Source organism: Zalophus californianus, chromosome 11 (genome assembly GCF_009762305.2).
Source record: "Zalophus californianus isolate mZalCal1 chromosome 11, mZalCal1.pri.v2, whole genome shotgun sequence".
Taxonomy (NCBI): Eukaryota; Metazoa; Chordata; class Mammalia; order Carnivora; family Otariidae; genus Zalophus; species Zalophus californianus.
Window position 1 is genome coordinate 47,400,013 of NC_045605.1, and position 17,072 is coordinate 47,417,084.

The window sequence follows — 17,072 nt, forward strand, 5'->3', positions numbered from 1 at the left end:
CCCCAAGCCTCACAGATTTCCATAGCTCTCGGTAATGTTGCCATCTAAAATATTCTGATGACATTTGTTCCCTTTGTTACTGCCTGCAACTTAGCCTCCATAGCATTATAGTATTTGCCTTTTAAAGTAACTATGGAGATTAAGATCAATCTTTATATTTCTTTGTACCTTTATCAGTGACAAGCCATAATAGACCCTTGAAACATATGTAAACATTTTTGATTTGAATATGGAACTTTAATGTGTACTGTGGTTTACTCCTGAAAACTTCTGAATTTGAATTGGGACTTCTGAGGCCTTAAGTCAAGGATAAGAGACATGTATTACCCACCTTCCCTCTTCCATTGAAGCGATTAAAAGGTAATTGTGCCACTCACCCAGATGCACCTCAGAAACTTTTCAGCTGTGGTCAAGGCAAGCTTGGCCAGTGGATCAAAACTGAAGCTCTGGATGACACAATGAACATAGGACTGAAGGATTTAGATGAAAGCAGAGCCAGCCAGGATTAGCTGATGTTCCTGGAGAGTGTGACAGAGGAAAGGTTGGCTACTGATAATTCTTAGAGACTGAGAGAGAGATACAGGATAGATGCTAAGATGAAACTGTCCTCTCTTCCTGGAATTGCAAAAGAGGCTAAAGAAATAACAAAATATGTGAACAAGAAAAACCCTTGTTTGATAATCAGCCTGTAGTGGACTATCATGGAGGGAGAAAAAGAGAAAAGAAAAATATGAGTAAATGAGAGAGCTAAAGGTTTATTGTTGTTGCTGTTGTTATTATTCATAATATTATTTCAGAGAAAATTTCAACTTCCAGAAATAGTCTTTCTGGTAATGGATTGGTATGGGGAGATTTGAATTAATTAAATGCAGCTGGATAATCCTGGATACTAGCTAGATCAGATGTAGTGGTCATGCTAAGGACATGGAGAGAGACAAACCCCTTTAATTTCAGCCCGGGAGACAAACTACTGTAGTGAAAAAATATTGGGTGTGGAGGCAGATAGACCTGGATTCGAATTCCCACTCCACTGATTTCTAGGATCATGACCCACAGGCAAGTAACTTAACTGCGTTTTCCATATGAGGCAATCAAAGGGTGATAGTTGGTAAATTATTATTATTGCCCTGATTTAATGAAAAACTTATTTAATGCTTATTCTCTTGATTCTGGTTAAGTGGGCTGGGCCGGACTGGATTAAGCCCCAAACTTTTGTATTAACATGATGTCACCAGTGGAAATTTATATAATCCACATCAGAAGGGAATATACAATTAATAGAGGCATCCCAGTTGTAATAAACTCCTTTTAGGCTTTTTAATGAATTTTTTGCCATTTAAAGATTCTTCTCCAAGTATGAATATAACCAGATGGTCAGTGATAAAATTCAAATTCCAAGACTTCCCAATATCTATAGATGCCAGCGTTTTCACTTTCATTATCAGCTATCCAGTAAATTTGAATTATGCATTTCGCTTCTTTTAAGGGAGGCTGTTTTGCTTTCGTTTTTAATTATAACCCCACATCCGGATGTTTCCAGTGTACTTCTTTGGAGAGCAATTTTTATGATTAAGAAGTTAATTTTTTTTTCTTCAACAAGAACAGATGGTGCTTTTCAGTGTCTTTTTAAAGGTGCTCTGTATCTCTTGCACAGCAGAACCTAAAATATGAATCGGACATTGTATAACTGAAAATATATGGAAAAGGAAAAGTTCATGGTTTAGAGTCCACATCAACTCTTCTTCCTTATTGGAGATTTAGTCTCTTCATTTTAGTAGTATTCTTAGGTCATTTGACATTCTTGAGATCTGAGTGAAAATCTGAGCATATGTACCTCTTTGGAACTTGAGATGACCTAAGGAGAATATTTAAAAAAATTTAATTCCATATAAACCATACTTTATGCTAAATGCTCCAAAATTATGTTTTAACATGCTTAATCTTTTGCACTGATGATTTGATTGTGTTTGACCAGGTCACATGTGATGACTAATGGACATAAATATTTTCCATTAAACATTCTTCATTATTCTTTCCTGAACAATGCGTTTTCTACCTCTGCAGATGATGGGGTTGCCAACCAAGTGAACTATTCAGTTAAGGTGATGACAAATGCTAGGCAAATGAAGTGGCTTAGCTCCTTCATGTTATACTGTTTTTAGATATATTCCAATATCATACAGAGAATATACAAATATAAATAACTTCATGAGTGGCAGCTGTGGTCCATCCAAATCCTTTCTGACAATGGCACCAAGAGATGTTTGAGGGTAAGCTTGGGAGTTGTCTTCTGTGTTTCTCAAGACAGGTACGGGGTCTGGAAACTCCCTTTAACATAAATAACTTCTTTTTTTCTTTAAATTTTATTTTATTATGTTAATCACCATACGTTACATCATTAGTTTTTGATGTAGTGTTCCATGATTCATTGTTTGCGTGTAACACCCAGTGCTCCATTCAATACATAAATAACTTCTAACCACCTTCCTTCTTTTTCCTTCGCATTCACTAGCCATAATAGATTGGTAAAAGACATGTGACAGAAAATAAAAGGATCTTTTTGTCCCTTCTTTAACTTTGCTAGTTAACATGTATGTATTTTTCCTATATTATAAACATGTAGGCCCCCAGAAAAAAATTTGAAAGTAGCCCCAGGAACTATCTTGAGTGTGGGAACCTAGAAGAGGCAACTGACAGAGATTGATGATAAAACACTTTTGCACACTAGCAACCAACCTCAGCTTGCATTTCAGTGTTGCCCCTTCTTCAAAGCCTTCCTTTACCTTCCCAGGCTAGGCTGATTCCTCCTTTCCTTTGACACTCCTCTAAAGGAGTAAGTTTATGAGTTTCTCTCTCCAACTTGTTCCCTCCATGGAACAAATTCCTGTTTTGCAGGTCTTTAAATCTCTAGAACCAAACACTTTACCTAGTGAAGAGTAGACAGCAAAATTTGTGGGCTTGTTTAATTGAATTTCCAAGTGGAGCATCTTTTCTTGAATCTGTTGAATCATTGAGTCATTCTGTCACTGCTTGTGTTTTGTTTCTAGTAATGACTTGAAAATCCATTTAGTCCTTCTGGCCAGTGGAGCATTAAATCCTTCCTTAGAACATTGTATCCTAAAAGGATTGATGGAATGGTGGTGGTAGTTTTCAGTGCTAATAGCAGGAGTTACAGGTAATGAATACTTCATGTGTGCCAGACACTGTGTTACAAGCTACTCCTATGAGATGGGTATTTTTATCTACCTTTTAGAGATAGGGATACTGAGGCTTGAAGGAACTAAGCAATTTGCCCAACCTCATACAGCCAGTAATATGCAGAGCCAAGAATTAAAGCCCTTTCTATTTGACTCTGGTTTCTATGGCATTAAACAGTATTCTCTATTGCCTTCTTACTGTGTCTGCCTTTGTACATGCCATAAAATCATTAGATGCTTACAAAGATCTGGTTCATTAAATTGTTTTTTAAATACTTGCAAAACTTTTCAATGTCATTTCAGATATTATTTTTTCCCTCTAGTATGTAAACAACTTTTGCCAGAGTGCTGGTCTCTGTGAGGTTAATGGCTATACTTTCTCTTTTAACATCTAGATTTGTTAATGGAAATAGTGAATAATGGCAGTTAGGACCAGAACAAAACCTTCTTAAAGCAGTATGCACATCATCTACCTTGTATTGAGTAATTTAACAAGTGGTCCTGAAAATGAATGTAGAGTTAGTGAATATATGTATATGTAAATGTATGTATGTGTGTGTGTGTATAGATAGTCAAAAGTTTGTTGATCAGGGTTTCATTGAATGGCTACCCATTGCTGACATTGCTTTTGAGCTTCTTTGGTATTTCAAAGCTAAAATGCTTAAATAGCTCTGAGGATTCTTATACATAATTTTATAATTTATTTTTCAGTTTATCTTTATTCAATCCAGGTATCATATCACCCTTTATTTTTTTATTTTTTTATTTTTTTAAAGATTTTATTTATTTATTTGATAGAGCGAGAGAGCACAAGCAGGGGGAACAGTAGAGGGAGAGGGAGAAGCAGGTTCCCCGCCAAGCAGGGAGCCCGATGCGGGGCTCGATCCCAGGACCCTGGGATCATGACCTGAGCCGAAGGCAGACGCTTAACCATCTGAGCCACCCAGGCGCCCTCACTCTTTATTTTTACCTTCTATTTATAAATTAGAATTTAATGATTGCTTAGAACCATAAAGGTTTTTCTTCCCACTCCAGACAAGTCAATAACTGTAAGATTTAATAGTCTAAAGATAAAATGGTTCAATTTTAACCAGAAAATGCTTGACTAAGATAACTCTCTGACACCAGATTATGAGGCCATTTGAAATTAATTTTTTTCCCTTTTCTCCTCCAATAATTGTCTGTAGCCATGGAACTCTGTATTTGATAAGTAGGATGTGAGTATTTCTCCTGGCTTGTGTTTTGATTTGGCGGGGGGGGGGGGGGGGAAACACACTCTAAAATGCAGATATCATATATGTAAATAGCTTAGACTCCTCAATGTGCCGTTTTTCTCAATGTGATACTTATAATGAAGTGATTAAACAATCCTCTTTGAGATTCCAGGTGCCAGGCCAATGCATAGTGTTTTGCCACAAGAAGTCGCAGGGTACCTATGTTTCTGCACAATTGACAATTTCCTGCCAAAAGGACTTAAAAGTGCCAGAGAGCACAGATTCTACAGAGAATACACACCCAGACACAGAACATTTTAGCATCACTCAGTTGTTGCTTACGTTCTGCTGAGGGCAATGAAAGAAACAGGCCTCCAGAAGAAATCTGATAAGAACTCAGTCACTTAAATGAATGGCATTTTGAGAAAGACTATCATTTAAATAAGTTCTCTGAAGTAAGAAGTGAACATCCTGGCACTGATGGTTTGGATCAAGGATTTGGGCTGCCAGAATTTTTCTTCCAACCACACCCACATAGGTTAAGGGTGGGTGCATCATCAGTAATTAGTGAGGAAAAATAGAAGAATGGGGGCTCATATGTGAAGAGAAAGAGCTCTTTAAAAGTTCTGGGGGTGCCTGGGTGGCTCAGCTGGTTAAGCGACTGCCTTCGGCTCCGGTCATGATCCTGGAGTCCCAGTATCGAGTCCTGCATCAGGCTCCCTGCTCAGCAGGGAGTCTGCTTCTCCCTCTGACCCTCCCCCCTCTCCTGTTCTCTCATTCTCTCTCTCAAATAAATAAATAAAATCTTTAAAAAAAGAAAAAAGAAAAGTTCTGTATATATTTCTCCTTTAGGAGTGTAGATTTCATCCTCCATGAAATCTTTTGTCATCTTAAGAAGGACTTGAGTTAAATCAACCAATCAAGACTCCGTGCCCAGAAAGGGCAAATCCAGGCACAGAGAATGCCCCTCTCCCCCCACATTACTGTTTGTGAGAGAATAAAGAGAAATATAATTTACTAAAAACATTTTTTAAAAAAAGACTGAAGATTTCAAAGATGAATCTCAAATCATTCACAGTCACTGAAAAAGAGGAATGAGCCGGCATTTCTCTGTCCGGGGCTGCGGAGCCCTCAGGTGCTGTCTCAACACTCCTCTGATTCCTCTCACTACTTATCACAAAGGACCATGGCAATATCTTTTCTTAAACTTCCTATTCTAGTGTAAGTTCTCATGTCTTTTCACTTTCTGACTTTTAAGGAGAAAAACACCTCAAACTCCCTGCTGCTAGAAGGGAACAGACACGCCCCACAGGCATTTTTGTTTTCCTTGCTGCCTTTCTTTTGGTGTCGGCCATAAGCCCCTTCCCCACAAGAACCTGCTTTCCTCAGAGCTTGGAGTTGACACACTCGAAGAGGGTGCTGTACATTTCCTTTGGGAAGTTTGGTACTTTCACATCCTTCATTTTTTGGGTTCTTGGGGGTCTCCTTAAGGAAGGAGAATTATACTGCTTGAGGACATTAGGATTAGAGTAGTAAACATTTCCTTTCATTTCGAGGGTTGCTACCATTCCTTTGGAGTCCAGTGAGAAATTCTGTAAAGCAACCAGCATCCTATAAGGGCAACTCAAATCTGAAGACAAGAGTGACAAATCAATTAATATATAAATTTAAAATATGTATTTTGAAACAGACATTTAAAAAGAATAGAAGATAGAGTATGTTCCCTGTTTTGGCAACTTTCAGTGATCCTAGATGGCATTTTGGGCCATCCCAGTCCAGGATAGCATTACAAGCTCTCAGAGGTATAGGTCTTCAGTCTTTGTGTCACCTGCAACTGCTTAATTATTACTTCTTACCATCTGCCTTTCCTGATTTCTCCACCAGTCATCCTTGTCACTGTATCACAGTTGGCCTTGCACAGTGGTTCATACCTCGTGGCAGCACCATCACCCTAGGCACCTATTAGAAATGTTTGGTCACATTTTTTGTTGTTGTTGTGATAACTGGAGAAAGCTATTGGCATTTAGTGGGAGGGGGCCAGGGCTGCTAAGTACCCAGCAAGGTACGAGACACTGGCACAGTTGTCTGCCCAGAATATGAGTAGCACCCCCATTAAGAAACAGTGGGCCTCTGGAATTAGCACCCCAGTTTTGAGAAGACTAAGCTGGTTTTTGATGTCGAGACACATTATTGATCCTGGATTCTTACAGAATGCTCCAGGCCTTCATCAGTGATTGGGCTGTGATCTTCCTCATTTGGCTTCTTTGAGCCTGAGAGGGGAGGAATATTTGACAAAGAGAAATTCCAGAAATGTGCTTGTCTTTGTTTATGCTTTTCCCTTCTGTTGGGAAGCTGACAATGAGAACTCAGCTTTAGGCAGGTCTGTAGATACTTGTTTGCCCAGATGCCTCCAGCTACAAAAGTGAAGACTCACACTAGGAAAGGAAAAGGAAAATGAATGTTATAATCCTTTCTTTTTATTGCTGTTAAAATGCCTCCAAAGAGAAGGAAAAGTAAAACATCAGTGCTGACTGATGTTATAGGTATGAGTGTTGGCTAAAGTGCTTATTAAGAATGCAATGTTTATATGAAGAAGGGCATAGAGAAAAGATTCCTGACTGATGAGAAGGCTATTTTATCTTCTCATACCCAATCGAATCACTCACAGCAGATGAAGAGGCATGGTAAAAAGTATACAAGTGATGGTTCCAAGGATAACAGGAAAGAATGTAGAAAATAAAGTTTGATCTATTTCAAGGTTCTGGTCCAAAATGATAATGTAGGAAGACCCTGATATCACCTCCTCCCACAGACACATCAAATCTACAGCTATATATGGAACAATTTGCTCTGGGGAAAAAAACAAAAACAAACCTAAACTAAAAAAAAACTGGCAAAGCAGCCACTTCACATCAGGCACATGAGAGGGAAACTATATTGAAGTGGATAGGAAAGGCTGAGAAAGAGTCTCACCATAAACACCACTCCCTGGTGTGGTGACCCGCAATCGGGAGGGAACTCAAAACCTGGAGTTTCTCCTTGAGGAGCAAAAAAGATTTGTGCTCCACATTGGGCACCCTAACTTTTAAGATCAGCACCTGAGGGATGAGTCCCTAAAACATCTGGCTATGATGAAGAAAAATAAAGTTCAGAAACCATGGGGGATGGGAGAGGTGAAGAAGAGACAGAAATTGACAGAAGTAGCAACCAAATTTACATTGGTCAGTGTTAAGTACTTGAGTTTATTGTCCTATTCTGACCTACTTTGGGAAACTCTGGTTATTCATTTAGCTGTAGATTAAAAAAGAGCAATCAAAAAAGCATATTCAATTTTTATCCATTCCATAAAACAAAAAGTAAAGTTTTTGATAAGGTTTACATCTGCTGACAAAGTTCCCCAGATCAATATTTTAAAAAAATTAAAATGTTATGATATAAGCAAATCTGATGTAAAACTGTTGCAAACCTAGCATTATGCCATATTATCTAGATTTTTAATGAAACAATGTCTACAAACAAGAACTTCCAGAAACAGACATGCCAAAAATCTGAAATCATGTCTATAATTACCTCCAGAAATGATTTGACATAGTTCAATTTTTCTTTTCCTGTATTTTGCTATTTCCTTTTAATCTCTTCAATTAGATTTTTAAGAAATGAAGTGCTAAAGGTCTTGGGAGTGAATAACAAGTTATTTTGAGTTTTTAAAGTTACATGTTGGAATGTTTTTCAAAACCAAGCCTTGTAACCTATTGTCAGGATAAGATAATAGGCTTTGCAAATGTCAAGGCAAAGGTCACATCAGGCACATTCTTCTCCAGGTCTGATCAGCAGGCACTTTCTAATTTTTGTTGTCCCCAACTTACTTATGCCCTAACACTACTCTGATAGTTTGAAGATATGATGACAAATTATATACTTCAGTTGGTTGCAATATGCTGCAGTTTTATTTTTTGATGTGTTCTCACATTCCTCATACTGTTATTTATAATTACATCCGGCCCACCAAATGTAAGCTCCATTAGCGTTTTATCTCTGTATCTCTAGTGTCTAGAAATGCGCCATGCCTAATAGTAGGTGCTCAATAAATGCTTATTGAATGAGTGAATAAATTAATGGTTCATTTCCTTAATTATTTCATGCTGCAAGTCTAGAGATAGTAAATTATTGGAAGAGTTTGGGCCAAACTAAATTATGTGTACTTTCCTCAGAGTCCACTAACGCCAATATATCAAACATTCTGAACACTCTTGAATACTGTGGAGAAAGGGCTGAATTTTTTTTAACTGTGCCCACGAGGTTAGTTTCTTAGATGTTCTGCTTTGGAACAAAGGAATGTTATAGTTAGAGTACTTATGTGGAAAATAGGGTCTGTATTATACCATTTATTTAATTAATAAATCATTTGTATGATAAACATCTGCAAGACAATACACTTAAACTTTAGTTATTTCATTTTTATGTAAACTAGAAAGGTGGAAATATACCTTTCAAAGAAGTCAGGATAAACCAAACATGTCTTAGGCTGTTTGTGCCCTAAACTCACTCATGTGTCATTTAATTTGTTGGGCAGATGGCAGACATAGGAGGAGGGGTTCTGAAATAAGTCACCAGGATAGCTGGGCACTTTACTGTCTACGTGTTTTAATAGGGATTCCCAGTTGGAGGTGACTGATCTTCTCTGAGTGAGCTCTCAGTTCCACTGAAGTCTGTCTTTGTCTTATAGGCAGGGGTGAACCAATTCTGCCTTCTGCTGACTTTTTCCTGCTTATTTCCTTAGTCAGGCTTGGGGTTCTCCTTTGTGCAGCTTTATAGTGATTTCTTTGTCTAGTATTTGCCTTCTCTCTGGTGAGCTCTTTCCACTCCATTCATTTTCATCTACTACAACTACTGTATTATCTTTGTCCCAAGTGATTTATAGTATGATTGTTAAGAAAAAAAGAAATCACTTCATAGTACTCTTCTTATTTTCAGCTTGCTTATTAAAAGCCCTTAAAGTTGGTTATTTTCCTAGGCTTTCACTGATTTGGAATTTTTCTAGAAACATCTGTTAGTATAAATTATGCTGGACTTTTTTTTGCCCATTTGAGTACCAGAATTCACTGCTATTAAGAAAGAAGTTGGGATTAGGAGGATCTTGATATCATTCATACTTGGATTGAAATGTATTTTGAACCTATTTTGCATTTTGAGCCGGAATGTATTCTGTAATTAGATTAACACTTTGTAATAAATGGGCAGTGGTGGCCCCATATTTGTGGTGGAAAACATACAAAATATTCTGATGCATGGCTATGGTATCATAGGGATTGTAAATAAATAGTGTGTCATCCTAGCGCAGGGAACCATACTAATCTTCCCTGTATCATTCCAATTTTAGTACATGTGCTGCTGAATCAAGCACAGGATTGTCAATAAATAATGATACTGACAATTGAACCTCCCAGCCCTATAACCACACAAACAGACCTAGTTCCTGCCTTCCATAATCCCAAAACCACATTGTCCTTACCTAATCAGATTGACATGTACCTCTCCCCTCATCCTGTTTCTTGATATCCTAATCATTAGAACACACACACCACATACGAGATCACTTCTCTAAGAGCTCTCACTAACCACTCTATCCTAAATGCATGAGCTTAATTGCCCTTCTAACCTATTGTCTTGTGATATATAACTGTCATGAGCCATCAATAAGTTGTGAATTTCTGGAAATCAAGAGTTGATTTATGCTTCTTAATAGTCCAAAGTGTAAATATTTCTTTGGGTTTTTTGTTTGTTTGTTTGTTGTTTTTGTTTTGTTTTGGCATTCAGTCAATATCTGGTGATTTTTAAGTATCCAGTTGAACGAAAAATTTCATACTGTCTGTAAGGCAGTAGGTGTTTTGTGGAGTCATTCAGGGAGCAATCTATTTTTGCTAATGACATTTGGTTATATTTGCTGGTTTACTAACAGTCATTGTTGGGGACTATGAGAGACCCAGGGGAGCTAGAGAAAGGAGATAAACAGTCCAAAGGAACACAACCATTTTACAACTGTAGTGTTGTGGAGGATTTACTCTCCTTTGTGAGAAGCTTCATACTCATGCTGACCAGAGAAGAGCTAGCAATTCATATTTTACAAACACAATCCAACCTCAAAACTATACACTGAGATTTCTCCAGTATCTGGAAAAATTGGAGTTCTAGTCTGTGCTGTGTTATTGAGGGACAGATAAAGCAGGCTTTGGAATGGTGAAACCACCCTTCAACAAGTAGGAAGTCAGTGGAGAAAACAGGCTCATCATGGTCTTCATCCATTCACTATAGAAAATATTGACCATAGTTGATTTGTTAGATTTTTCCCTTTAGAAATGATTTTCCATTTCCATGATGACTGAATAGATTTTATTTATTAGCCAACATAATGAGCTGGCAGCTTGTTATAAAGAGCAACTTATATTAGCTATTTATTCTTGGGCAAATTGTTTCTCTAATTATTAGGAACTTTATTTAAAGTGTAGAGTTTTGGAAAATGTCAAGAAGAAAGAAAGGATGAATTGCAAGTGAAAAAGAGAGGGAATCATGACTTTTCTTCTTTTATTGAAGTCTATTTGTTCTTCTTTTAGAGCTTATTGGGGAACAGAAATGAGAGAAGGCAGATACTATATTCCTGACTGATGATGATAAATAATAATGGCAAAAAAAAAAAAGACAAAAAAGAATTCAAGGGTTGAAGGTAGCATGGGACTGCTTGGAAAGAGAAAGAAATACCATGATGTTCATGAAGTATTATCAGTGGTCCTGCCCCAACCCCCTTGCCTAGGAGCTCAAGTATTCATATGGGGTTCAAAGCCCTAGAGTCCTTAGTGTTCAATTTGGTCATGTACTATATTTTCCTTGCAATTGAAGTCCTCAGCACTCTTACTCTATTTTCTCTCCCAAAGTGATCTTACTCACTTCATGACATCAGTAATTATTTATTTACTGATTACCCCAAATTTACGTTTTCTACCCAAACCTCTCTTCTAAACTGACCTATCTAATTATCTTCTCAGCAACTTCACCTTGATGCCTTATAGCAGCATCAAACCAAAATATCTAAAACGCATTTTATGATTTTCTGCTTGAGAAATCTACTTCTTCTCTAGTGTTCTCCATGTCAGGGATTTCCCCCCATACCTCTCCATCCCAGGGATGGTTGCTCCCACACCATCCTCGGGCATTTGGTCAAGCCATGTACCCTGATTTATCTTCCTCTCTCATTACCTTTTACATTATCAGTTAAGTTTAATTCCTAAATATCTTTGAATGTGTCCTTTTCTCTCCATCTCTATCAGTCTAATGCAAGCCATCATCATCGTCTCTCACATGAACTGCTAACTGATCTTATCGCATCATTCTTGTCCCATGCCAATCCATATTGCAAATAGAAGCCACAGTGAGATTTATGAGACAAATCTGATTATAATTTGGCCCTGCTTAAAATTTGTTGATAGCATTTCATTTTTAAAGATATACTGCATAGGGGCGCCTGGGTGGCTCTGTCAGTTAAGTGTCTGCCTTCGGCTCAGGTCATAATCCCAGGGTTCTGGGATTGAGCCCCACACCAGGTTCCCTGCTCAGTGGGGAGGATGCTTCTCCCTCTCCTCCCCACTTGTGCTCTCTGTCTGTCTGTCTCTCAAATAAATTAAAATCTTAAAAAAAAGATATACTGCATAATCTTTTAATGATAGTCCACAAAATTCTTGGTGATCACCTCCTGCCAGCCTTCTCTCATGCCAGTGTTTCTTTCCCTCCTTGTACTATAGCCTCACTGCTCTTTCTTTCAGTTCCCTAACTATATCAAGTTCCTTCCCATATTGGAATTTGTACATGCATCTTCCTTTATTTGCAATTATCTAAGGATTTTCTATTCTGTTGTCACCTTAATTCATACATCTTCAAATAAAGACTTTCTTGATGCTGTGGACTAAATTGTGTTCCCTCAAAATTCACATGTTGAAGTCCTAACCTCCAGTGTGATGGTATTTGGAGATAGGGCCTATGGGAGGTAATTACGTTTAGATGAGGTTAGAAGAATAGGACCCTCTGGATGGGATTAAGGTGTTCATAAGAGAGATAGCAGAGAGTTCTCTTTCTTTGCCCACCCCCTTCTCTGTACCTCTGTATCTCTCTGTTTCTCTCTCTGCCCTGTGAAGACATAGCAAGGAGGCAGCTGTCTGCAAGTCAGGCAGTGAGCCTTTACCCAGAAACTAGTCCTGCTGACACCCTGATCTTGAACTGCAACTTCCAGAACTGTGAGAAAATAAATTCCTATCATCTAAGCCACCGAGTCTATAGTATTTTGTTTTGGCAGCCTGAGCTAATACACTTGAGTAGCCACAAACTAGTCAGGGCTCCCTTTTATTCATTCTCAGAGTATTTTTGTTTTTTTAATCTTTTTCTTTCTTTCTTTCTTTCTTTCTTTCTTTCTTTCTTTCTTTTCTTTCTTTTCTTTCTTTTCTTTCTTTTCTTTCTTTTCTTTCTTTTCTTTCTTTTCTTTCTTTTCTTTCTTTTCTTTCTTTTCTTTTTCTTTCTTTTTCTTTCTTTTTCTTTCTTTTTCTTTCTTTTTCTTTCCTTTTCTTTCTTTTTCTTTTTTTTCTTTCTTTTTCTTTCTTTTTCTTTCTTTTTCTTTCTTTTTCTTTCTTTTCTTTCTTTTCTTTCTTTTCTTTCTTCTTTCCTTTTTTTTTTGTCAGAGAGGGAGAGAGAAAGCACTAGCAGGGGGAGGAGCAGGCAGAAGGAGAAGCAGGCTCCCTGCTAAGCAAGGAGACTGATATGGGACTTGGTCCCAGGACTCTGGGATCATGACCTGAGCCAAAGGCAGACACTCAACCAACTGAGCCACCCAGGTGTCCCCCATTCTCAGAGTCTTTGTGCTTTTATTTTTGTCTTCTCTGTTAAAACTTTAAGCTTGGTGAGGGCTTTCTTGAACACTGTCTATTTCCAGTCCCCAACGTAGTGTTTAGCGTATAAAAAATGGTATGTTAAATGATATGTGTGTGAAATACACAATTACTGTACTTCCTTACAAAAAATATGACTTCCTATCTTGGTCTATATTTTTCTTAATAAAACCTCATCATAAAAAGGTATCCCCTCCTAGAGTCCCTTGATTTCATTGACAGCCTCATCTGCTTGTTGCCACAACAGTCTTCTTAGGAAACAGACAAAGCTGGCAGTGGAGGTTGGGTTATTGAAACCAAGAATCTTCATCAGGGCTCTTGTTCCTAGGAAAAATGACAGAAGATGCCAGGGTTTAGTTTTCTCTAGGGTTTTACCTCCATGTTTTTACTTCTGCTTCGACACTTTCTTTGACCTTCATATATAAGGTCATTGAGGTGAAGGATTGTATCTTTGGCATTTAACTATCATAAGAATATCCAGTCCCATGTTTTGTGGACTATCATTATACCATTGGCCATCCCTCAATTGTCAGCTGATCTGATAACTTTATTAAGATGAGGACCAGTTAGCTAATCCTTAGCATTGTTCAAATTAAATTTATTCTTTTTAGAAAGATGGTTAAGGAGCCCAAAGGCCAGTTGTTGTTCAATCGACCTCAAGATACTTTTTGAAAATTCTATGGAAAGAACAGGGGATGCTACAGCTTTATGGAAGATGACAAAATTTCTGAACAAGAGTGAGTAACTCTCCCTCCAGTCTCTTTAGGAAACTTTTGACCTCTCATAGTGAAATGGTATAAGTGACAGAGGATTTTATGGCTTCCCATTCTTACAGCTCAACTTCAGTTGTCTTGCCAAGGCTTTGGTATATATATTAGTTAACTAATGCTGCTATAATGAATTGCCCCAGACTAGGTGGTTTAAAACAACACAAACCTATTGTCTTAAATTCCTGATATTGGATATCAGAAATAAGACTTACGGGTATAAAAGTGATGGTGTCAGCAGTGCTACATTCCTTTTGGAGGCTTCAAGAGAGGATTTGTGTCCAGCTTCTGGAGGCAGCATGCATTCCTGGGCTTGTGGACCCTGCATCCACCTTCAAAATGCACAATCCTGCCTTCTCCTTCCATCTTCACCTTCCCCTTTCTGACCTGGCCCTCCTGTCTCGCTATTATAAGGACTTTTGTAATTACATTGGGCTTACCTGGATAATCCAAGATAATGATAATCTTCCCACCTCAAGCTCCTTAAACTCAATCACATCTTCAAAGTCCCCTCTACCATGTATTGTAACCTATTCAAAAGTTTGGGTATTAGTACATGGACATTTTTGCAGAGAGAAGAAGGAAACATTATTCTGCTTACCACAGTGAATTGGATCTAACAACTTCATATTTCTAAAAATGCCAGAAAGGATTTAATTCAAGGAAAAAAGTTATGTCTTTTTCTCTAGGTGTTTTATTTAAGGTCTCGATTTTCCTATATAAAATACCATGTATATATCTTAGCTGCTTATTATCATTATCTTCAGTTAGGCACCTATTTTTGCTCAGATGTGAAGGGTAATCATTTGTTAGCTTAAGTTAGATCACTGATCTAATGGAAATTGCTTCTGACACTGTAAAGAGAGTTAAGACTTTTAAAAAAATGTGAGCCTGTGCATTCCATACTTACGTATTATAGCTAACTAAAAAGCAATGTAAATTAGGAAGAAGTAAATATCCAACTTAGTCTTCAAGGTACAACCTATATGTTATCTCTTCTACAGAATCATTGCTGACCTCCCTAGGTAGAACTAGGTACTGCTTCCACCTTGCTGTGATGGCAGGATGTGCATGACTCTGTTGCAGCATTGACCACGTTGATGTATTGATCAGTTTACATGGCAATCTCCCAAGTTCTTAAGGGCAAGGACTGTGTTCTATTTTTCCCGGTACTAATGCTGCCTACAACCGTGTCTGACACATAGCTGGTGTTTTATGGATGCTTTTTGAGGGAATGAATTCTTTTGCAGATTTGTTTAACATCTCTTTGTGATTCATTGGCTATCTAATTTATAACATTGGTTGAGGAGCACAGTGATGAGACTTGCTGAAAAAGTATAGATGAATCAATAGAAATCTACTCCCATCCCTAGGAAAGAAAACTGAGCTCATGTCTCTACTAATGATGGATCAGTAGCAGCATTTCCCAGTACAAAGCATATTGCAGTTCATGATCAGGTCAGATCATGTCCTTATTGAGCATTGATAAAAAGAAGTATGCCCTTAGAGGATATGATGGGATATAAGACTTTGAGTGCACACTTAAAATACTATATTAATTGAGTAGAAATTATATCCAAACAAACAATTGGAAGTATGTAGTTCTATAGCTAGGTTTAGAGCATACGAATCTAACAAAGTTCTCTGTCCCAAGAAGAATGTTAAACTCAATCATAATCCCTTTCAGTTTACTTTGTTAAGATTAAAAAATCACGTTTTTTTCATTTTTTTAAAGTTTTATAGAGGTATAATTGATATATAAAGATTTCATGTATTTAATGTGTACATTTTGATGAGTTTGGACATATGCATATACCATTCTCACAATCAGGATATTAAACATATCCATCACCTCCCAAAATGTCCTTGTGTCCTTTTATGTGGTGTGTGTGTCTTTTTTTTTTTAAGATTTTTTATTTATTTGACAGAGAGAGAGACAGTGAGGGAGGGAACACAAGCAGGGGGAGGGGAAGAGGGTGAGGCGGGCCTCCTGCCGGCGGAGCAGGGAGCCCGATGCGGGGCTCGATCCCAGGACCCTGGGATCATGACCTGAGCCGAAGGCAGTCGCTTAACCGACTGAGCCACCCAGGCGCCCCTATGTGGTGTGTGTGTCTTAATGATAAGAACACTTAACACGGAATCTATCCTTTTAACATATTTTAAAGTGTCCTATACCATATTCTTAACTAGAGGCACTATGTTATACAGCAAGTCTCTAGAAATTATTCGTCTTGCGTAACTGAAACTTTATACCCATTGAGCAGCAACTTCCCATTTTCCCCTTCCCCAAGCCCCTGGCAACCACCATTCTGCTTCTATGAGTTTGACTATTTCAGATACCTAATATAAGCGTTACTATATAGTATTTGTCTTTTTGTTACTGGCTTATTTCACTTAGCATAACCTTCCTGGTTCATCCATTTTGGGGCATATGGCAGGATTTCCTTTCTTAAGGCTGAATAATATTTCGTTGTATGTATACACCACATTTTTCTTTATCCACTCATCTGTTGATGGACATTTGGGTTGTTTCCTTATCTTGGCTATTGTGAATAATGCTGCAATGAATATGCAGATGCAGATACCTCTTTGAGATCCTGATTTCATTGCTACTTGATAGCTGCCTTCACTGCTTGGTTATTTAGCAGTCATCTCAAGGTTTCTTTAAGCTCCACTTTCTAGAGGTGTTGACACCAAAAAGCCTGTGTTATAGATGGCGGTCCCTGAAGTTCCAGAGTCTGGGTTAAGGGTCTCTTAGCCACTGTATTTGTAATGGATCTCCCAGCTACCCTGGCAGATGTTTTCTGGAAGTCCTGAGAATACCATAGTCAATGATTGTCAATACTGACTCAGTATCAGAATCACTTGTGTTGCTTTAGAAAAACAAGAGTCTAGGAACCCACCTGAGATTCTCATACAAGAAGCCTAGAGAAGGATTTGATTAACTTTCAAAAGTCTTGTGAGGAA

General features: G+C 37.9%; 1 protein-coding gene and 1 non-coding gene across 14 annotated transcripts in view; one reads left to right on the forward strand and one right to left on the reverse strand.

The window, feature by feature from the left end:
• Positions 1–17,072, forward strand: part of DLG2 (discs large MAGUK scaffold protein 2) — a 2,208,086-nt gene that overhangs the window by 806,898 nt on the left and 1,384,116 nt on the right. The gene's annotated exons all lie outside the window — the stretch shown is intronic.
• On the reverse strand, positions 9,708–9,815 carry LOC113915569. The gene has a single exon (XR_003517719.1). It is a non-coding gene; the product is annotated as a U6 spliceosomal RNA (small nuclear RNA).